The following is a 23,509-nucleotide window of genomic DNA, read 5'->3' as shown; positions in this document are numbered from 1 at the left end:
TTGAAAACTTCGTCTTGTTGCAACAACACTGCGTTCTAGGCGGTGGAATTTCAACACCAGAAAAATCCTCTGTTCTAAGGAATAAACCATATTGTCCACAACACACTTGCACGTTGTGAACAGCACACGCTTACAGCAGAAAGACGTACAGAATGGCGCACCCACAGACTGTATTGTCTTCTATATCTTTCACATCACTTGCAGCGCAATCTGTTGTTGAAAATTGTAACTACTGTAATTTCGAAAGTTTGTCCGCCTGAAAATGTACTGTTGTCCAAAGCATATTGCAACAAACGGTGTATTTCTATCGCTGCTCGTTTAGTTTTTATTGCCGTTTCAAATATACCGGTCATTTTTGAAACACCCTATATATATAAATACAAAGAAACTTCCACATAGGAAAAATATATTAAAAACAAATGTGTGAAGCATCCGTCCACATCAAACCCACCAACAAGCAACAGTACCTCCATTATGACAGCTGCCACCCATTCCATATCAAACGGTCCCTTCCCTACAGCCTAGGCCTTTGTGGCAAACAAATCTGCTCGTCCTGAATCCCTGGACCATTACACCAACAACCTGAAAACAGCTTTCGCATCCCGCAACTACCCTCCCGACCCGGTACAGAAGCAGATAACCAGAGCCACCTCCTCATCCCCTCAAACCCAGAACCTCTCACAGAAGAACCCCAAAACTGCCCCACTTGTGACAGGATACTTCCCGGGACGGGATCAGACTCTGAATGTGGCTCTCCAGCAGGGATACGACTTCCTAAAATCCTGCCCCGAAATGAGGTCCATCCTTCATGAAATCCTCCCCACTCCACCAAGAGTGTCTTTTCACCACCCACCTAACCTTCGTAACCTCTTGGTTCATCCCTATGAAATCCCCAAACCACCTTCCCTGCCCTCTGGCTCTTACCCTTGCAACCGCCCCCGGTGTAAAACCTGTCCTATTAACCCTCCCACCACTACCTACTCCAGTCCTGTAACCTGGAAGGTTTGCCTTTAAATATGTCTGCTTGTGTCTGTGTATGTATGGATGGATATGTGTGTGTGTGCGCGAGTATATACCTATCCTTTTTACCCCCCCTAAGGTAAGTCTTTCCGCTCCTGGGATTGGAATGACTCCTTACCCTCTCCCTTAAAACCCACATCCTTTCATCTTTCCTTTTCCTTCCCTCTTTCCTGACAAAGCAGCCGCCGGTTGCGAAAGCTCGAAATTCTGTGTGTGTGTGTGTTTGTGTGTTTTATTCATTGTGCCTATCTGCCGGCACTTTCCCGCGTGGTAAGTCTTGGAATCTTTGTTTTTAATATATTTTTCCCATGTGGAAGTTTCTTTCTAAAAACAAAGATTCCAAGACTTACAAAGCGGGAAAGGAAAAATGAAAGGATGTGGGTTTCAAGGGAGAGGGTAAGGAGTCATTCCAATCCCGGGAGCGGAAAGACTTCCCTTAGGGGAAAAAAAGGACAGGTGTACACTCGCACACACACACACAAACACACATATCCATCCGCACATACACAGACATAAGCAGACATATTTAAAGGCAAAGAGTAAGGGCAGAGATGTCAGTCGAGGCGGAAGTACAGAGGCAAAGAAGTTGTTGAAAGACCGGTGAGGTATGAGCGGCGGCAACTTGAAATTAGCGGAGGTTGAGGCCTGGCGGATATCGAGAAGAGAGGATATACTGAAGGGCGAGTTCCCATCTCCGGAGTTCGGATAGGTTGGTGTTGGTGGGAAGTATCCAGATAACTTGGACGGTGTAACACTGTGCCAAGATGTGCTGGCCGTGCATCAAGGCATGTTTAGCCACAGGGTGATCCTCATTACCAACAAACACTGTCTGACTGTGTCCATTCATGCGAATGGACAGTTTGTTGCTGGTCATTCCCACATAGAAAGCGTCACAGTGCAGGCAGGTCAGTTGGTAAATCACGTGGGTGCTTTCACATGTGGCTCTCCCTTTGATCGTGTACACCTTCCGGGTTACAGGACTGGAGTAGGTGGTGGTGGGAGGGTGCATAGGACAGGTTTTACACCGGGGGCAGTTGCAAGGGTAGGAGCCAGAGGGTAGGGAAGGTGGTTTGGGGATTTCATAGGGATGAACCAAGAGGTTACGTAGGTTAGGTGGACGGCGGAAAGACACTCTTGGTGGAGTGGGGAGGATTTCATGAAGGATGGATCTCATTTCGGGGCAGGATTTTAGGAAGTCGTATCCCTGCTGGAGAGCCACATTCAAGGTCTGATCCAGTCCCGGGAAGTATTCTGTCACAAGTGGGGCACTTTTGGGGTTCTTCTGTGAGAGGTTGTGGGTTTGAGGGGATGAGGAAGTGGCTCTGGTTATCTGCTTCTGTACCAGGTTGGGAGGGTAGTTGTGGGATGCGAAAGCTGTTTTCAGGTTGTTGGTGTAATGGTCGAGGGATTCAGGACTGGAGCAGATTCGTTTGCCACGAAGGCCTAGGCTGTAGGGAAGGGACCTTTTGATATGGAATGGGTGGCAGCTGTCATAATGGAGGTACTGTTGCTTGTTGGTGGGTTTGATGTGGACGCATGTGTGCAGCTGGCCATTGGACAGATGGAGGTCAACGTCTAGGAAAGTGGCATGGGATTTGGAGTAGGACCAGGTGAATCTGATGGAACCAAAGGAGTTGAGGTTGGAGAGGAAATTCTGGAGTTGTTCTTCACTGTGAGTCCAGATCATGAAGATGTCATCAATAAATCTGTACCAAACTTTGGGTTGGCAGGCTTGGGTAACCAAGAAGGCTTCCTCTAAGCGACCCATAAATAGGTTGGCATACGAGGGGGCCATCCTGGTACCCATGGCTGTTCCCTTTAATTGTTGGTATGTCTGGCCTTCAAAAGTGAAGAAGTTGTGGGTCAGGATGAAGCTGGCTAGGGTGACGAGGAAAGAGGTTTTAGGTAGGGTGGCAGGTGATCGGCGTGAAAGGAAGTGCTCCATTGCAGCGAGGCCCTGGACGTGCGGGATATTCGTGTATAGGGAAGTGGCATCAATGGTTACAAGGATGGTTTCCGGGGGTAACAGACTGGGTACGGATTCCAGGCGTTCGAGAAAGTGGTTGGTGTCTTTGATGAAGGATGGGAGACTGCATGTAATGGGTTGAAGGTGTTGATCTACGTAGGCAGAGATTCGTTCTGTGGGGGCTTGGTAACCAGCTACAATGGGGCGGCCAGGATGTTTGGGTTTGTGAATTTTAGGAAGTAGGTAGAAGGTAGGGGTGCGAGGTGTCGGTGGGGTGAGGAGTTTGATGGAGTCAGGTGAAAGGTTTTGTAGGGGGCCTAAGGTTCTGAGGATTCCTTGAAGCTCCGCCTGGACATCAGGAATGGGATTACCTCGGCAAACTTTGTATGTAGAGTTGTCTGAAAGCTGACGCAGTCCCTCAGCCACATACTCCCGACGATCAAGTACCACGGTCGTGGAACCCTTGTCAGCCGGAAGAATGATGATGGATCGGTCAGCTTTCAGATCACGGATAGCCTGGGCTTCGGCTGTGGTGATGTTGGGAGTAGGATTAAGGTTTTTCAAGAAAGATTGAGAGGCAAGGCTGGAAGTGAGAAATTCCTGGAAGGTATTATATTAAAAACAAAGATTCCAAGACTTACCAAGCGGGAAAGCGCCGGCAGACAGGCACATGAACAAAACACACAAACACACACACAGAATTACGAGCTTTCGCAACTGGCAGTTGCTTCGTCAGGAAAGAGGGAAGGAGAGGGAAAAATGAAAGGATGTGGGTTTTAAGGGAGAGGGTAAGGAGTCATTCCAATCCCGGGAGCGGAAAGACTTCCCTTAGGGGAAAAAAAGGACAGGTGTACACTCGCACACACATACACATATCCATCCGCACATACACAGACACAAGCCAGAATTTCCCCAGAACATAATCTCATACCGGAGGTGACAGTGTACAACTGCATAATACACACTCACTGAGGGGGGTTGTAGCTGGTACATTTTTTTAAATGTATGCAGCACAAAACAAGAAGTACTTAATTTTTTGTTCATTTCCTCAATATGTGCTTTCCATTTCAAGTTGTCTTGTAGATGAAGTCCAAGAAATTTGGTACGGGCTGTTTTGGCAATTGTCTGTCTGTATAGCTCTAGATTGGGTGATATCAGATTTTTTGTTTGTGCTGTGTGTATATCCATAGCTACAGTTTTTTCAGTGTTTATTATGCTAATCCTGTGATCATAATGTCTGCTGGTTGGTGTGCAGTTCACTCTACAGCTTCCCTTCATCAACTAGTTGACAAATAAAATGATATTGTGTCTGTATGTGTTGTGATCATTCATAAAATCCTGATCCATTAACAAATTTGGTAATGCGTTGGTTACTGTTTCTATTTGTGAATGGGAACTGAGGACGTATCATCAGCTGCAGTTTCTTTCAAAAGTTACCCAACCAAACAGGTGATTTAGAGGCTTCCCCTGCAGCCACACATTCTGTGCCTCCATTGAAGGAGCAACAAACTGTTGTAATTTACTCTTCAGCACAATTGAACATCCTGGAAACTTGGGTAGGATGCCACTTGTTGATCCTTGTGTGTTTGTTCCCACCCTGAACAGCCTTACTATATGCTTCAGTACTACTGTCTTCACGTAATGCCTTCTGTGATTGTTAATTTTAAGATTTCTGAGAATTCGTTCCAGCAATGCAAAATGTGCCTTTGTTGGTGAGTCTTGTAACTCCAGAAGCATGTTTAACAGTATTGATAAATCCATTCTTGTACCTTCTGTTAAAAGCATCAAATTTTCAACTATTTCTCAATAGAATACAGTATTATTAAAAGGAGATAACCCTCCAGATATCCAGCCTGTTTCAGTTGGTAAAGATGCTTTTCTAAAATTTTCTTCACATGATTTATTTGAATCCAGCTGTCAGATTTCTTGGTATGTAAGCTGAGGAAGTAATCAATATTTTCAGTGGTGATCTAAAAAATTCACCCAATTCTTCCATAAATTAAGTTTTTGTGTCAGTAGAGCCCATAGTCATCAACATTAAAAACATCAGTACCAGGGTTTTACTATGGGACACACTTGGATCTGAACAGCTATCCTATAAATTGCATTTTGAGGTTTACTTCAAATCGTACAGACTCCAGGAATTGACATACAAGTCCAGTACAACCATTGCAGCACTCTGGCATTGCAGCACTCTGGTTGGTACATGTAAATTTCCTCCTTCGAAGTATCATTGAGAAATACTGTTCTTACAATAGATTGCCTTAGACACCAATCATGCTGAATTGCAGCACTAAATATGGCTCTTATTCTGTCAAATCTTGCTACAGGGCTAAATGGAGCCACCTGTGGAGCTTTACATAAAACCACTTTGTTAACCGCATTTAATTTTCTAGCAAAACCGATTAATTTTCAATCAAGTATATTTTTTTTTTTTTTTTTTTTTTTTTTTTTTTTAGTTTTGTAAACTAGTTTCCATGTCTTATTGTTCTTCTTAGAATTCAGTTCTTCCTCCAGCACTTTCTTCCATTCTTCAGATTTTTCTGTCTGCACGGCTTCTTTATAATTCTTGTTGTTTGGCTGAAACTTCAGAGGAACATTAGGGTTTCTTCAAATTTCACTGTTCACATAAATTGTGGTATGCTTTGTCTTTAATCCTTGTTTCTTAGTTGCTCTCAACTTGTCTCATATTGTAATACAAATGGTTGCTAATCTTTTTGTTCCTTAAAACTACATTGTAGTTCATACAGTCCTGTTGACTATCCTCTTAAAAAGCAACATTTTTCACATTCAATTTCTGTAATCGCTTCCTTTTCACCCATGTCTGATATACTGACAAACCTGTAATTGCTTACAATTGATCTTACACCTTTGCATACACCGATGTAATTCTTTCCAGGAAAATAGAAAATGTTGCTCATAATTATCATAACCAACAACAAATCCTTCTCAAGATTTAGCATCAAACTTCATATATCTTTAATCTGTTGATCCTCTTCAGGAGAGGAATGCGCGGGAATCCGTGCATAGTATTTCATTCCAAATATCATCAAATTATCGGAATACTTCTTAAGAAGTATAGCAATTGGAATACTACCTTTAATTATTGTAGGACCAGTCCGATTCAGAGTGTGTGTTGCATCCAAAACTGCCTCACCCCACAAAGCGTGTGGTAGACGTATGGCAGAGCAAAGCCAAGAATGTGCCATCTCACATAGGATCACATTTTGCACTCACCAGTTCCATTCTGCTATATAGCGTACAGTGTAGTATTTGGATGTTACAGCCCAACTGAGTAAGCAAACTTATTGACATCTTTACTATGGAACTCCTTGCGATCATCTCTGTTATTCTGTGACAATGACTTCAGCTTGAATCTGTCATTTTAATAAACAGTGGTAACTTTTAATTTCGTCTTTGTGTCATGAAAGCTACTTTACCTTTAAACTGGAAAAATCATCACTAAGAACAGCAAAGTATGAGTAACCCTGTAAATAAATTTCTTCATTGGTCAGCAAACAAGTGCATGAACTAATTCTCCAGGTACAGTGGTTTTGTGCACTCTTTCATCAAAAGTCAGCCGATTGCATCCCTTCAGGAGCTGTTGTCAATCGTCTATTTTATCATGTCTTTGTAAGGTATCATCTGTTTCAGTGACTACCCAAGTCTTTTTTATTTTAATGAACAATCCTCACAGCCAAACGGTAAAACTCATTTTCATTGCTGAATGCAACAACAGAAACTAAAATATAATTCTTGAAAGATGCCCATGATTTACCATATTTTTTAAATGTTCAGTCTACACCCTACCACAAGAACTCCTTACCAACATTGAGACCTCTATAGCAGCACACTGCTGTCTGTGGTGGTCAGAGACCGTATTAAGAACCATGTTCTGCCTTTTGTAATGTCCAGGGGACCGTCATAAATCACAGTGACTTCAGCGTAATTATTATTTTTGAATAAAAATGTTATTTCTATTTGTCTCATTGCATATTTCTGTCAGTTGTCTTCTATATATGGTCCAAGTTTCATTGAGCTATGTTACATGGGAATGACACATTGTGCAAAAGTCATTCCTGTATGTAAATTTTGCACGTGAGTGTATTTGTCGTACTTATTTAAGCTAGTGTACTTACATTTTTGAGTCAGTTAACTGATGTTATCAAGTGCAGTGAAGTATATGGTCACAATACCAGGACAAAATGTAACTACTTCCAGCACAGAACAAAATTAAAAAGGACAGATCATAGCATGTACATCAGTGGTTTGATTTGGTTCATCAAATTCTTGAAGGACATGCAACAGGGTTGGTTTTATACAAAATTAAAATCTTGTGTGATAGAAAAAAAATTATATTCATTCAGTGAATTTTATGACACTGCTTGTGATATGATGCAGTAGTGTAACAGCTGTAAAGTAATAAATTATAAAGGGGATACAAGATGCAACAGTTTTAGTGTGTAACGTATTTTGCAAGTGTAATTTTTGTAGCACTGTTGTTTCTGGTGTTTGAAAACGCCATAATTTTGATAGCTCTGTACAAAGAAAATATCCATAAATTTAGTGTGTATTGGTCAGATTTCTTGGCAGTGGCACTTGTTTCTTTTCAGAGATATCAGTTGATGTGAGCTTTGTCCTTTCAGAGATTTGGCATATTTTTTATTAATTGTGAAAAACTCAGAGGAACCTTTTCGTCACCTAGCCTGTTCATATGCAGCCCATACAGACTGAAATGGAATTTATTCAATGTCTCAGCTGCAGTATTAAGAGCTGTCATGCATTTGCTCCTATTGAAGTTCATAGAAACAAGTATACTATTAAATAAAGTAATACTAGGATTCAGCTCTCATTTGTCATGCCTGTTGAGTTGGGTACTAAGTATTACACTTGTCATATGTTTGATTAAGGAAAGTACTGCAGTTTCACTGTTTGTAAGACTAATATAAGTGTAACTTCCAGAATGAGATTTCCACTCTGAAGTGGAGTGTGCGCTGATATGAAACTTCATCATTGTCATTTAAGACTGATTATGCCTTTCAGCGTTTAGTCTGGAGCATAGCCCCCTTATAAAATTCCTCCGTGTTGCCCTATTCAGTGCTAACATTGGTGCCTCTTCTGATGTTAAACCTATTACTTCAAAATCATTCTTAACCGAATCCAGGTACCTTCTCCTTGATCTGCCCCGACTCCTCCTACCCTCTGCTGCTGAACCCATGAGTCTCTTGGGTAACCTTGCTTCTTCCATGCGTGCAACATGACCCCACCATCTAAGCCTGTTCGCCCTGACTGCTACATCTACAGAGTTCATTCCCAGTTTTTCTTTGATTTCCTCATTGTGAACACCCTCCTGCCATTGTTCCCATCTACTAGTACCTGCAATCATCCTAGCTACTTTCATATCCGTAACCTCAACCTTGTTGGAAAGGTAACCTGAATCCACCCAGCTTTCGCTCCCATACAACAAAGTCGGTCGAAAGACTGAACGGTGCACAGATAACTTAGTCTTGGTACTGACTTCCTTCTTGCAGAAGAGAGTAGATCGTACCTGAGCATTCACTGCATTGGCTTTGCTGCACCTTGCTTCTAGTTCTTTCACTATGTTGCCATCCTGTGAGAATATGCATCCTAAGTACTTGAAACTGTCCACCTGTTCTAACTTTGTTCCTGCTATCTGGCACTCAATCCGTTTATATTTCTTTCCCACTGACATTACTTTCGTTTTGGAGATGCTAATCTTCATATCATAGTCCTTACATTTCTGATCCAGCACTGAAATATTACTTTGCAAACTTTCAATCGAATCTGCCATCACAACTAAGTCATCCGCATATGCAAGACTGCTTATTTTGTGTCCACATATCTTAATCTCACCCAGCCAGTCTATTGTTTTCAACATATGATCCATAAATAATATGAACAACAGTGGAGATAGGTTGCAGCCTTGTCTTACCCCTGAAACTACTCTGAACCATGAACTCAGTTTACCGTCAACTCTAATTGCTGCCTGACTATCCATGTAAAGACCTTTAATTGCTTGCAAAAGTTTGCCTCCTATTCCATAATCTCGTAGAACAGACAATAACTTCCTCCTTGGAACCCGGTCATATGCCTTTTCTAGATCTATAAACCATAGATACAATTCCCTGTTCCACTCATAACACTTCTCCATTATTTGCTGTAAGCTAAAGATCTGGTCCTGACAACCTCTAAGAGGCCTAAACCCACACTGATTTTCATCCAATTGGTCCTCAACTGATACTCGCACTTTCCTTTCAACAATACCTGAGAAGATTTTACCCACAACGCTGATTAAAGAGATACTTCTGTAGTTGTTACAATCTTTTCTGTTTCCATGTTTAAAGATTAGTGTGATTACTGCTTTTGTCCAGTCTGATGGAACCTGTCCCGACTCCCAGGCCATTTCAGTTATCCTGTGTAGCCATTTAAGACCTGCCATTCCACTGTATTTGATGAGTTCTGACTTAATTTCATCCACCCCAACTGCTTTATTGCATTTGCAATCTATGACCATTTTCTCCACTTCCTCAAATGTGATCCTATTTCCATCATCATTCCTATCCCATTCTACCTCGAAATGTGAAACATGAAACTTCCCTGGTACTTTAAATATGATGCTGGCAACAATCAGAGCAAAATGCCTCGGACGTTTGGAGGTGACGAAGTCCCACCTCTAACTGACAAACCAGAGACTCCTAAGATACAACTTGGCAAACAAATGGTAATGAGATGGGGAGCTATTAATATCAATGGGGGCTACTCTGGGAAGAATGTAGAGCTGGCAGAGGCTGTAAGTAAGATGGGGCTGGACGTTTTAGCTGTTAGTGACATTCGGGTAAGGGGTGAGAAAGAAGAGGAAGTGGGAGATTACAAGGTCTACATGTCAGGAGTCAAAGCAGGAATAGCACAATGGGGTGTAGGGCTTTACATAAGGAAAGAAATGAAACCCAGCGTAGTTGCAATAAGGTATGTAAACGAACGACTGATGTGGATAGATTTGACAGTGTCTAGCAAGAAAATTAGGATTGTGTCAGTATATTAGCATTGTGAAGGGACAGATCAAGATAAGATGGATAGTTTTTATGAGGCCCTCAGTGATGTAGTTGTTAGAGTAAAGGACAAGGACAGTGTTCTCCTCATGAGTGATTTTAACGTCAGGATTGGAAATCGAACAGAAGGGTATGAAAAGGTTATGGGTAAATTTGGAGAGGATATGGAGGCCAACAGGAACAGGAAACAACTCTTGGATTTCTGTGCCAGTATGGGCTTAGTAATCACAAACTCCTTTTTTTTAAACATAAGAACATTCACCGCTATACTTGGGAAGGCAGGGGAACCAGATCTGTCATTGACTATATAATAACAGATCAGGAATTCAGGAAGGCTGTGAGGGACACATCTGTATTCAAGGGATTCTTTGATGACACTGATCATTATTTAATCTGCAGTGAAATTGGGATTGTGAGGCCAAAAGTGCAGGAGGTCAGGTCCATATGTAGGAGGATAAGAGTGGAGAAACTTCAGGATAAGGAAATCAGGCACAAGTACATGACAGCGATCTCAGAAAGCTACCAGTTAGTTGAATGTAGTCAATTACAGTCATTGGAAAAGGAATGGACAAGGTACAGGGACACAGTACTAGAAGCGGCTAAAGAATGTCTTGGAACAGTAGTGTGTAAAAGTGGGATGAAGCAAACAGCTTGGTGGAATGACATCCTGTGGATGCCTTGGGCAGATGGAGGGAATATTTTGAAGAGTTGCTCAATGTAGGTGAAAATACGATGAAACTTCATGGCAGATTAAAACTGTGTGCCAGACCAAGACGCGAACTTGGGACCTTGGCCTTTCGCGGGCAAGTGCTCCACCAACTGAGCTACCCAAGCACGACTCATGCTCCATCCTTACAGATTTACTTCTGCCAGTGCCTTGTCTCCTACTTTCCAAACTTTACAGAAGCCCTCCTGCGAACTTTGCAGAAGAGCTTCTGTAAAGTTTGGAAAGTAGGAGACGAGGTACTGGCAGAAGTAAAGCTGTGAGGATGGGGACTGGCTGAAGTGGCCAAACGTTCTAGACACTACAGTCTGGAACCGCGCGACTGCTACGGTCGCAGGTTCGAATCCTACCTCGGGCATGGATGTGTGTGATGTACTTAGGTTAGTTAGGTTTAAGTCGTTCTGAATTCTAGGGGACTGATGACCTCAGAAATTAAGACCCACAGTGCTCAGAGCCATTTTTGGGGATGGGGCATGAGTCGTGCTTGGGTAGCTCAGTTGGTAGAGCACTTGCCCACAAAAGGCAAAGGTCCGCAGTTCAAGTCTCGGTCCGGCACACAGTTTTAATAAGCCAGGAAGTTTCATAGCGTAACTTGTTTCTGTCACAGGTGTATAATTTTTGAAGTGATGAACCTGTTAAGCCATGTTCGGAGCGCATTTTCATGTGGAAAGGAAGTTGCTTGAAAGTTTTTGATGTGTTGTTGTGGTCTTCAGTCCTGAGACTGGTTTGATACAGCTCTCCATGTACTCTATCCTGTGCAAGCTTCTTCATCTCCCAGTACCTACTGCAGCCTACATCCTTATGAATCTGTTTAGAGTATTCATCTCTTGGTCTCCCTCTATGATTTTTACCCTCCACACTGTTCTCCAGTACTAAATTGGTGATACCTCGATGCCTCAGAACATGTCCTACCAACCGATCCCTTCTTCTAGTCAAGTTGTGCCACAAACTCCTTTTCTCCCCAATTCTATTCAATACCTCCTCATTAGTTCCGTGATCTACCCATCCAACCTTCAGCACTCTTCTGTAGCACCACATTTCAAAAGCTTCTATTCTCTTCTTGTCCAAACTATTTATTGTCCACGTTTCACTTCCATACATGGCAACACTCCATACAAATACTTCCAGAAACGACTTCCTGACACTTAAATCTATACTCGATGTTAACAAGTTTCTCTTCCTCAGAAACGCTTTCCTGGCCATTGCCAGTCTACATATTATATCCTCTCTACTTAGACCACCATCAGTTATTTTGCTCCCCAAATAGCAAAACTCCTTTACTACTTTAAGTGTCTCATTTCCTAACCTAATTCCCTCAGCTTCCCCTGACTTAATTGCACTACATTCCATTACCCTCATTTTGCTTTTGTTGTTGTTCATCTTATATCCTCCTTTCAAGACACTATCCCCTCCGTTCAACTGCTCTTCCAAGTCCTTTGCTGTCTCTGACAGAATTACAATGTCATCGGCGAACCTCAAAGCTTTTATTTCTTCTCCATGGGTTTTAATACCTACTTCAAATTTATCTTTTGTTTGCTTCACTGCTTGCTCAGTATACAGATTGAGTAGCATCAGGGACAGGCTACAACCCTGCCTCACTCCCTTCCCAACCACTGCTTCACTTTCGTGCCCCTCGACTCTTATAACTGCCATCTGGTTTCTGTACAAACTGTAAATAGCCTTTGGATCCCTGTATTCTACCCCTGCCAACTTCAGAATTTGAAAGAGAGTATTCCAGTCAACATTGTCAAAAGCTTTCTCTAAGTCTACAAATGCTAGAAACATAGGTTTGCCTTTCCTTAATCTTTCTTCTAAGATAAGTCGTAAGGTCAGTATTGCCTCACAGTATTGCCAACATTTCTACGGAAGCCAAACTGATCTTCCCCGAGGTCGGCTTCTACCAGTTTTTCCATTCGTATGTAAAGAATCCGCATTAGTATTTTGCTGCTGTGGCTTAATAAACTGATAGTTTGGTAATTTTCACATCTGTCAACACCTGCTTTCTTTGGGATTGAAATTATTATATTCTTCTTGAAGTCTGAGGGTATTTCGCCTGTTTCATACATCTTGCTCACCAGATGGTAGAGTTTTGTCAGGACTGGCTCTCCCAAGGCTGTTAGTAGTTCTAATGGAATGTTCTCTAGTCCCGGGGCCTTGTTTCGACTCAGGTCTTTCAGTGCTCTGTCAAACTCTTCATGCAGTATCATATCTCCCATTTCATCTTCATGTTCATCTACATCCTCTTCCATTTCCATAATATTGTCCTCAAGAACATTGCCCTTGCATAGACCCTCCACCTTTCTGCTTTCCCTTCTTTGCTTAGAACTGGGTTTCCATCTGAGCTCTTGATATTCACACAAGTGGTTCTCGTTTCTCCAAAGGTCTCTTATTTGTCCTGTTGGCAGTATCTATCTTACCCCTAGTTAGATAAGCCTCTACATCCTTACATTTGTTCTCTAGCCATCCTTGCGTAGCCATTTTGCACTTCTTGTCGATCTAATTTTTGAGACGTTTGTATTCCTTTTTGCCTGCTTCATTTACTGCATTTTTGTATTTTCTCCTTTCCTCAATTAAATTCAGTATTTCTTCTGTCACCCAAGGGTTTCTACTAATCCTCGTCTTTTTACCTACTTGATCGTCTGCTGCCTTCACTACTTCATCCCTCAAAGCTATCCATTCTTCTTCTACTGTATTTCTTTCCCACATTCCTGTTAATTGTTCCCTTGTGCTCTCCCTGAAACTCTGTACAACCTCTGGTTCTTTCAGTTTATCCAGGTCCCACCTCCTTAAATTCCCACCTTTTAGCAGTTTCTTCAATTTTAATCTACAGTCTGCAGCTGTATAGTGAATGAGTCACATGGTTTCCCAATCCAAATGCTGTTTAATGTTTTTTATCAGTCTAGTAGAATGCAGGTGGGTGTTACGATGGAGTAGTATCACTTCATGGGGCCGTCATGATCACTGTTCTCGGATTGCATCTTTAAGATATCTCAATTGTTGACAGTAAATGTCAGCGGTGATGGTTAACCTCGGGGAAGCAATCCGTAGTACACTACACTGTCGCTGTTTCACCAGATTCGTATCATTATCTTTTGTGGGTGTGTGCAGGTCTTTGCAAGGGGAGCCGCTGCATTGTTTGACCTGAAACATTCCTTTCTGTTCCTTATGTTAGCATAACAACACTGTTTCAGGTCACCAGTAATGATACAGAATATGAATGGTCAGTGCTGTTCACGAGCCATTTGATGACGAGTCAGCAGATATGCACATATGGGCACCTGCTGATTTTTGTGATTTTGGCTGAGAACATGCGGTGCCTGCACACCTAGTTTTTTAACCTTTCCCATTGCATGCAAATGTTGTACAATGGTGGAATGATCACACATCATCATGTTTGCCAGTTCTTGAATACGCTCATGTGGATGATAGTGGAATTGACGTGAGTAAAAAAATCTTCCTTAATGTGATGATTCACCAATGTCAAAACAATCCTCCTTGAAATGAGAAAACCATTTTCTTGCAATGCTGTGTCCAGTGTTCTTTCTGGATGTCTGCTTGTGTCTGTGTATGTGCGGATGGATATGTGTGTGTGTGTGTGTGTGTGTGTGTGTGTGCGCGAGTGTACATCTGTCCTTTTTTTCCCCTAAGGGAAGTCTTTCCGCTCCCGGGATTGGAATGACTCCTTACCCTCTCCCTTAAAACCCACATCCTTTCGTCTTTCCCTCTCCTTCCTGTAGAAGCAACCATCGGTTGCGAAAGCTAGCAATTCTGTGTGTGTGTTTGTGTGTTTTGTTCATGTGCCTGTCTGCCGGCGCTTTCCCGCTTGGTAAGTCTTGGAATCTTTGTTTTTAATATAATTATTTAATTGGATAGATAAAAAAATCTACTCGCCAAGTGGTGGCACAACACACACACATAAAAGATTGTTGTGATTATCAAGCTTTTGGAGCCAGTGGCTCCTTCTTCAGGCAGAAGGGCTGAAGGGGAAGGTGTTGTAGGCTGTAGTAGGTACTGGGAGATGAAGAAGCTTGCACAGGATAGAGTAGCATGGAGAGCTGCATCAAACCAGTCTCAGGACTGAACACCACAACAACAACAACAACAACAACAACATAAAATTGTTCCTCCACAGTTTTACTTTTCACTTTCATAATGTAAGTGTTAGTATTTTGATTTTGATTGAGTTGTTATTTGTCCAATTTTATCATACATCACAAACTGTACAATTGACCTTGGACAGTTCAAATTGAGAATAACATTATATTCAGTATCAGCAAAGGAAATGAAAATGTGTAGTTAGGTATTCTTATAATCTAAGTTTATCAGTAACTGTCAAAATAAAGTTACAGTAATACGTAGTACCAGCAAAACAGTGGGCAAAGTACCAGCAAAACAGTGGGCAAATTTTACTATACATATTCAGACATTATTTTTCGAAATAGAAACAGTGCTTTATTAGGTATACCTTTGCTGCGTATGTACCAATCTTTATGTCCTGTGATATCTTCTGTATTATGAGGGTCATTCAGTAAGTTCTTAGAAAATCCATGAGATGATGCTCATAATATCAAAACAGTTTGCTGTTAGTAAGTGCCATCTGTCGCTAGAGAGCACGCAAAGTTCCAGCTGTGCTTTCATTTCCCAGTCAATCGAAGCAACAAGCTCAAGGATATTTTGCAAGATAAAAAAAGTGATTTGTGAGCAGTGATTAAACACTTCTATTTCAGTAGCTAAACACAAAACAGATTAAAGTGGAGTTGAATGAAGTTCACAGCACATCTGCTCCTGTGCCAGCAGCTGTTTACAGTTTAAATGTGGTCATATAGCCACAAAAAGGTGAACAGCATTTGGGGCATCTGATGCAAGTGACTACCCCCAAAATGACTGACGAAATCCTCAATGGTTTTGAGTAATCGACAAATCAGAGTGCGTGAAACACTTGAAGCTACAGGTGTATTGCAAGGTACAGTGTTTTCAATTTTGCATGAAAAAGTGTGTGTCAAAAAAAAAAAAAAAAAAAAAAAAAAAATCTTCGTAAGTTGGATGTCATATTTGCTCTCAGTGGAGAATAAATGCATCTTTACAGTCGACCTGGGACTATTTTGGTACTTTTCCTTCGTAATCCTGTCTGGTTTCTCCATCAGTGCATAATTGTGGACAAAATGGGTTCACTACTACCCTCCAGAGACTAAGGAACAATCAAAACTGTGGAATTTTTAGAGGTGAATGGGATCTGAAGGTGACAACAGTGAAATCGGCTGGCAAGGTGTAGGCCATTTTTATTTGTGATGCATGCAATTGTCTACATCGGTGGTATCAAACCTGGTCCCTACTGCTGGCAATTGCCCATTTCTGCTTTCATGGCAGACAGTAGAGTTTTGTAAACTGTTCCCTAAGGTTTTCATAAAATTTTGACACACAGTAGTTCTTAATTATTTATTGTTATAAGCTTTAACTTGCTGTAGCTCTGCTTTATAAATTCTGTAAAGGAAAGTTACTTCCCTACTTTATAAATCATTGGGTGGTTAGAAAATTTTAATACTAACAGAGATACAGAACTGGGCAGTAGGTAAAAAAATTGACTATCCCCGATTTACAACAATTACTTGGAAAGGGGGCAGACAATAACTGTAGAGTATCAGGTATCACTATTGCACCAGCTGAATGAAGAAATCGAGGGAGAACATCCTCTTTTGAAAATGTAAAAGATGCTGTTCCATAATGACAATGGATGGGTGCATAACTGCACAGTTCTGAGGACAAAATTTATGGAATTAAAGTCGAAATTATTGCAAAATTCACCAGATTTATCCCCAGTGATTTATTTTTTAAATTTTTTTCTGAACTTGAAAAACTGGCTTGGCAGATGACGGTTCAGATCAAATGAGGAGGTCATTGTACCAACAGATGCCTGTTTTGCATATCTTCCAAAATCCTACTTTTTGAATGGCGTAAAAAAGTTGGGGCAATGAGTGGATAAGTACTTAGAGCTAAAAGAGGATTATGTTGAAAAATAAAATAAAATCTGAAATAATTTGTTTTTCTATCATTTTGTAAGGACTTGTATGATACCAGTGTTATTTATGCTGCTCTGCAGGATGTTATTGTGGAATATGTTGTGGTGGTTCTTTTTCACATATTGGTATTTTTGGTATCGGTTTACACCATGGACTCAGTTATGGTACTTCACAAGCTGTTTTTATATCAAAAGACACCACCAACACACAGTATTCCAGATATATAGCTACATAATTACTTTTGTTAAATTGCAATGCTGAGGAGATTCTCGCAATGTCCGTTAAGCAGGTTTAAAAAAAAACTTACTGAAATAATGTTATATGAATATGGTTCAATATTAGAAAAACTGACTACTATTACTGCTCCAAAAGAAGAACCGCTAATCAAGAGAAATCTCCTACATTTACATTTATTTTTATTATTTATCAAAAATAGCAAATATTAAAATATTTATTACAACTCTGGGCCGTTATCATATATAACAATGGCGTTGACCTCTGCACCAATGTTTCCCTATAAAATTTGAAAAAATTAATCAAGTGATTCAGTTCATGAATATAGGAGTTGTTACATTAACACATTAAAGACACTTTAAAGTAATATTTGATTATACTTAGTCTAAATATAACATGAAACTTACATATTTTCGGACCTCATCGCAATATGGCTTCTTACACTAGCAAAAAACAAAATGGAAGTGTGTCCATCCTTTTTCAAAAGGAACAGAGATTACAATAACATTCACAGGTCATATTAATTGATTACAGTATTTGTTATTTTTTGTGATAATATTTATTTCATTACTACATCAGTTTTGTTAAATTTGCAAAATTTTTCAATATTATTTTTTCACGTTATGTGGCGTACCGCCACAATGTTCAGCATACACCTGATTTCCCTCTAGTACAATAGCTTTGTATATTTTTGTTCTGTAATACTTTACGTGTTTTAAAGCAGTAGTTCCTAGTCAACAAGATAGTTTCATCAGTAAATAAGCATGGAACATTCAGTTTACCAAACTCAGTAAAGTGAAATTTACAGGGCTTCATTCTTTTAAATCACAAATTAGTCTTAGAGCTGTTTTTTTTCTTTTTTGCTTTTAAAAAGCATTTATGCTATGAGTAGTGTGTCCTCAAAAAATGATACCATGTCAGAGCACTGAGTAGAACAGTGCATGGTTTGTCAGCAGTACTTTTGTTTGTTGTGTACTTTAATTTTCTTAGACAATAGCCTCATGAATGACAGTTTCTTTGAATAGTTATTTATATGCATGTCCCATTTTATTGTAAAAACCAACAGACACTAAAAATTTTGTCACACTTATATTTTCTAGGAGATTATGTTTAATAGTTCTCGAATAGACATTTGGCTAGATGAGGGAAATAAATGAAAGTTGACACACAAACACAGTTTTTTTCAGTATTTACACTTTTTTGTGAACCACTCTGTAAGTCTTTTCATAGAACTTTATTCTGTTGACTGCAAGGTTTCTGGGTTGGATCCAGTGAGCAATAGGCTGGTTTCATTGGCAAATATGGTGGGTTTTTGTGGTGGCTCACTCATATAACAAGAAGAGCAATGGTTCTAGGACTGAGCCATGAAATTCATACTGAAGCGATACTTTCTGCCTGAAGCGATACCTTCTGCCTGCGGTTTTTTTAGGTGCAAACACAACCAGCTATTTGCGACACTTCTTACTCCCTGTCTTTCTTAAAAACATCTTTGTATAATTTTTGAGATGGAACTTAATTGTGGCACAGGTCAGTTTGATGTTTCACTGGCAGAGCCTTTTTTTAGTAGGAATGAAACTTTTGGTATTTTCAGAACATCTGGAAAAGGCACCAGTTTCTAGAGAAAAGTTGAAAATTTTTGCCATTTGTTTTGCTGCATGGTGATCACATGCTTTTAATATGAAGTTAGATATTTCATTGAGGAATTTACATTTTATTGCTTAATGATTTAATTTTTCTTATTATTTAATCAGGATTATTTTATAAACATTCATAGTAGCATCTAATATCACCAACTTAAGGGGAGGTTCCAATGAAATTTCAACCCAGTCGTAAAAAAATCACAGTGTGGCTGAAAATTTGTTTTATAACGTACCTTGGTATGCTGAATTCAGCAAGTAATTCCAATCTGCTAAACAATTTTTTCAACACTTTTGAATTTTAGACTTAAAAAAAAATATTTCTTCAAACCCACACATGGAGTTAAAAAAATTGGTCATCACAGAATGTACAAACAAAAATGTTTTGTGCCAAAAAATTGCAAAATTGACGGAAGAACAGCATTTTTTGTCTCAGCCGTTTTGACTGTTTGCAAAAAAACTGAAGTATAGTGAGTGATCTTTTTAACAGCATATACATATGAAAAGTGTAGATAAACATTCAGTTTTTGTGGGTTTTATTTGTTGGTGGATTTTTGGTTTTGGGGAGGGGTGTTGAAGTTTGGGGGGGGGGGGGGGGGGGGGAGTTGGGGTTGGTAGGCTGTGGATGGTTTGGGAGTTTTTTCGTTGTGTTTTCTTTGGTTTTGTATGTGTGTGTTTGATTGGGGTGGCTAACCTAGTGTGCAGTGGCGGAATTTGTTTGTGGTAAGTAGTCATTTTTTGGTTATATTGTTCATGAGTTGTGATGTTTTGTGGGGTTTTTATGTATTGCGGGTTTGGTTTTATTTATCACAGTTGTAGGTGTTTGTTTTTTGGTATTGTCAGCTGTGGTTGACCTATGTAGGTTCAAGGAAGTGTCTGATTCCAATTTGTGTTGTCGAAAATATATGTGTTTTGGTATCGTCAGCTGTGGCTGACCTATATAGGTTCAGGGAAGTGTCCAATTCCAATTTGTGTCTTCGTAACTGTATGTGTTTTGTTATCGTCACTTGTGGTTGGCCTATATAGGTCAAGGCAAGTGTCCGATTCCAATTTTTGTTGGTTTAGGTGTTGGTTTTGTGGTATCGATAGTTGCGACGCGATTCTAATTTTTGTAGTTGTAGGTTTTTATTTTGTGGGATCAACATTTGCAGTTGAGCTATGTAGATGAAGGGAAGTGACCGATTCTTATGGATTTTGTGGGTTTAGTGAAATGTGAGAATCTTGTTATTTTTCGACATCATTTTGTGTGGTTTGGGATAGTGGTGTCCTTTTTTTATATGTTTATAGTTAGCTTGTCCCCACACTAAAACCCCAATTTCCCGCTAATTTGATTATATTTTTAGGGGGAGGTGTTATTGTCGTACTTATGGTTTTTTTTTTTTTTTTTTTTTTTTTTTTTTTTTTTTTTTTTTTTGTAGTGACGTCATAAGTGACATATTGGAGACAAAACAGTGGATAGTCACTATCCACTTATCACAAAAAGATGCACCTCTAACAACAGAAAAAAAAACCTCAGCACTCTAACAAGTGGTACACTCCAGAGCTCAAGGAAATGAGGACACTGCTACTTATACTAAAAAATAATAGTGATAAAAATGAGGAAGCCAGGAAACACTATGTGACCCTTAAGAAGTTGTAGAAATATGAAATAAAATCAGCTAAATGTAAAGTAAATGATGAATATATTGCAGGCTCAAAAAATGCCTGTCAAGCAGCTTGGAATATAATAAAAAGTTAAATCAATATGAGCAAACAGGAAGCCACAGTGCCTATAGATAGTAACATCCTTAACGAATATTTTATAAATTGTGCCAGCTCTCATTCTTCTTCTTCTTCTTCTTCTTTTGGTAAAAATAATTCTGATAATATTTCAGCTGCTGTAACCCTTCTTAAACAACAAGCACCAGCAACCAAGAAATTCTCTTGGTCAAAAATCACCTCCCGCCACATTATCAAATCAATAAAGAAACTTAAAAACTCAAAAACAGAGGACTATTACGGGCTTAGTAACAGTATTGTTAAACACATAGCCACTGCAATCTTAATGCCACTAACATATCTGACGAATCACATACTTGAAGAAGGACTATTCCCTGAATGTCTGAAAATGTCAGTTATGCTCCCAATCTATAAGAAAGTTGACGGAAAAATGCCAAAAAATTATAGACCTATATCAATAGCTTCCATTGTATCAAAAGTAATAGAAAACTGCATACATATCCAAATTAACAATTATTTTGAAAGTAATAAATTATTGAGTAAGAACCAGTTTTGCTTTCGATCTGAACTATCGACAACCAAAGCAGTTGAATGTCTCCTTAGTAATATATATGAAAACAAGAAATTCACTTGTGCTACACTGTTAGATTTAAAAATGGCCTCAGTCACACATGAAATAATGATAAAAAACTAGAACATTATGGTATTGTAGATAAACCATTACAATTTTTTCAATCATAATTAAGCAATAGGGTACAATTAGTAAAAATAAACTATCAAAAGTCAACACCCATGAAAGTAAAGAGAGGAATTCTACAAGGTTTAGTGCTTGGCCCTTTCCTGTTCATTGTTTACATCAATGACCTCTCAAATTACATGCCATGCAACAATGTACTGTATGCTGATGATATGACACTAATAACAAATGGGGATGTCATAGAATACAAGAAAGTAGTAACTGAAATGAGCAGTGACTGGTGCAGAGCCAACCTTTTATCAATAAACAAACTGAAAACTGAAGAAATTTACTTCACCCTGATAGCAACTGAATAGAATACAAAAAATGTCAAGTTACTAGGTTTGCATATACATCAAAAACTTACATGGGTCAGACACACAAATTATCTATGTCGCAAACTTGCTCGTACTCTCTATTACATAAGCTGAGACATGTTATTAGTAAAAATCTGCTAATCTCCACATACATAGCTTTTTTCCATTCACAACTGCAATACGGGGTACTTCATTGGGGTAACTCAGTGGGGTTAAAGTACCATCTTCAAGTGGCAGAAGAAAGCAGTCAGGTGCATTTTAGGACTAGCACCAACACAAAGTTGCTAAAATCATTTTAAAGAACTAAAGATAATGACACTACCTAGTACATACATTTATAATTGTTTAACATATGCTAAAGAGAACGTAAAGAACTCTAATTTAAGATCTGAAGTGCATGTTCATAATACTCGAAAAAATAGTAACATAGACCTAACATACACAAGGCTGACATTAACACAAAAGAGCCATTAACACATTAGCTTGAAATTTTATAACAAACTCCCAAAGGCTGTGAATGAACTACCGATGAATAACTTTAAGCGAACAATATTAGTGTGGCACAAATGTACGATATTACTCACTTGATGAGTTTCTAAACAGTGACACAAAAGAGGTATGTTACATGAAACAAAAAACTGCCATATGAATTAAACCTATATGTTTGTGACAGTAATGTACCAACACAGACCTTGTACATGGATACATAAGATGTACCATAAATATATGTCGATACAATTGTATATTTAACTGTTATGATTTATTATTATTATTACTATTGTGAATGAATAATTGTTGCATTATCAATATTACTTTAGCATGCATATCTGCTTGCCCTTCACAGGGGCATAATTATGTACAATAGTAATTATAATAATTAAAAAAAATGTATTGAACACGCTGACGATGCCAATTGTAAGGAAAACATACTGAAAGGTAAATAAAGATTCTATTCTATTCTAATGAGAATGGTCGTTTCCTCCGGATTGAATAATGTTTCATTTGGCAGTCCTAAAGGGATTAGTCCAGATCTCGATTGGCACATCACCGTCACTGTTTTTCAGCAATCATACTTTATTATTTTAGAAAAAGGAAAATTTGAAACTAATATTGATTACCTGAGTTATGTATGCTATTCTAGAACAGTTATATATGATATGACGCCAGCAATCTTCACCTTAGTCTACCCAATTATCGAGGTCCAGACTGCAATTATCCTAATAACATGGTGTTCAATCCCATTGTAGCTCTCCTCATTATGGGGTTTCAGGACGTAGTAGCCCTATCAAAATAGAAAAAAAAAAAAAAAATCAGGTGTCGCAGACGTCATGTCTCCAATAACAATGCACGTTGCTACTGGGCAAATGTTGGCTGCTCATGTATTTGTTTTGGGATTTGTAAAACAACTTTGGTAATGAATAGGTGGTACATATGTTCAACTAATGATAATTTAATAGTTATGCTTTGACTTATTTTCTCTTTATTTTTTTCAATATGTACTTTCCCCAGTTTTTTCCTTCTTTGTATCTGGTCGTCCTGTGGTTGGAAAATACATTAGAATTACTAAATACCTGCTATTTCTAGCACACTTCACCATCGGTTCTAACTAACCAAGTGTCAGTACACGATTTTTTATCATTACCTTTTTGATGACTTCCATAATAAAAAATCAAATTAGGCCTACATACACAAAATTTCATGGTGAATCTTGGTTTTGTGGGGGTATGAATACTCATTTCCCTTTCACTGGTACACAATGTTTACGATGCCACAGACTTCATCCTCACAGAATCAATGAATTCCATATTAGAATTTAAATAAACACGAAATATTAAATGACGGGTGAATCACAACTTTGTGAGGATAAAAGGAGACAACGTACATCGTTTCGCAGTTTGCCAAATTTATACGAATTATGATTTATTGAACTTTGCAACTACCAGCAATTTCGTGGCAAATATTTCTTTCCATTCTTGATCATTTACTGACACAACGCTGTTTTGTCAACGCCAGCAGTTAATTTCCTTTCGATTCGCGCCGATCGTTTTCATTGGTTCTCTGTATTGTCG

At 39.2% G+C, this 23,509-nt stretch overlaps 1 protein-coding gene and 1 long non-coding RNA gene across 2 annotated transcripts in view; one reads left to right on the top strand and one right to left on the bottom strand.

The window, feature by feature from the left end:
- LOC126295312 (ankyrin repeat domain-containing protein 65-like) overlaps window positions 1–23,509 on the top strand; it is a 58,088-nt gene that overhangs the window by 4,996 nt on the left and 29,583 nt on the right. The gene's annotated exons all lie outside the window — the stretch shown is intronic.
- LOC126295314 (uncharacterized) lies at window positions 16,971–23,490 on the bottom strand. The gene is made up of 3 exons (XR_007552456.1): window positions 23,083–23,490; window positions 22,559–22,722; window positions 16,971–17,311 (listed from the first exon to the last, which is right to left on the bottom strand). It is a non-coding gene; the product is annotated as an uncharacterized LOC126295314 (long non-coding RNA).

Source organism: Schistocerca gregaria, chromosome 11, assembly GCF_023897955.1.
Source record: "Schistocerca gregaria isolate iqSchGreg1 chromosome 11, iqSchGreg1.2, whole genome shotgun sequence".
Lineage (NCBI taxonomy): Eukaryota > Metazoa > Arthropoda > Insecta > Orthoptera > Acrididae > Schistocerca > Schistocerca gregaria.
Note: the sequence above shows the minus strand (reverse complement) of the source record. Positions and strands in the feature narration are given on the sequence as shown.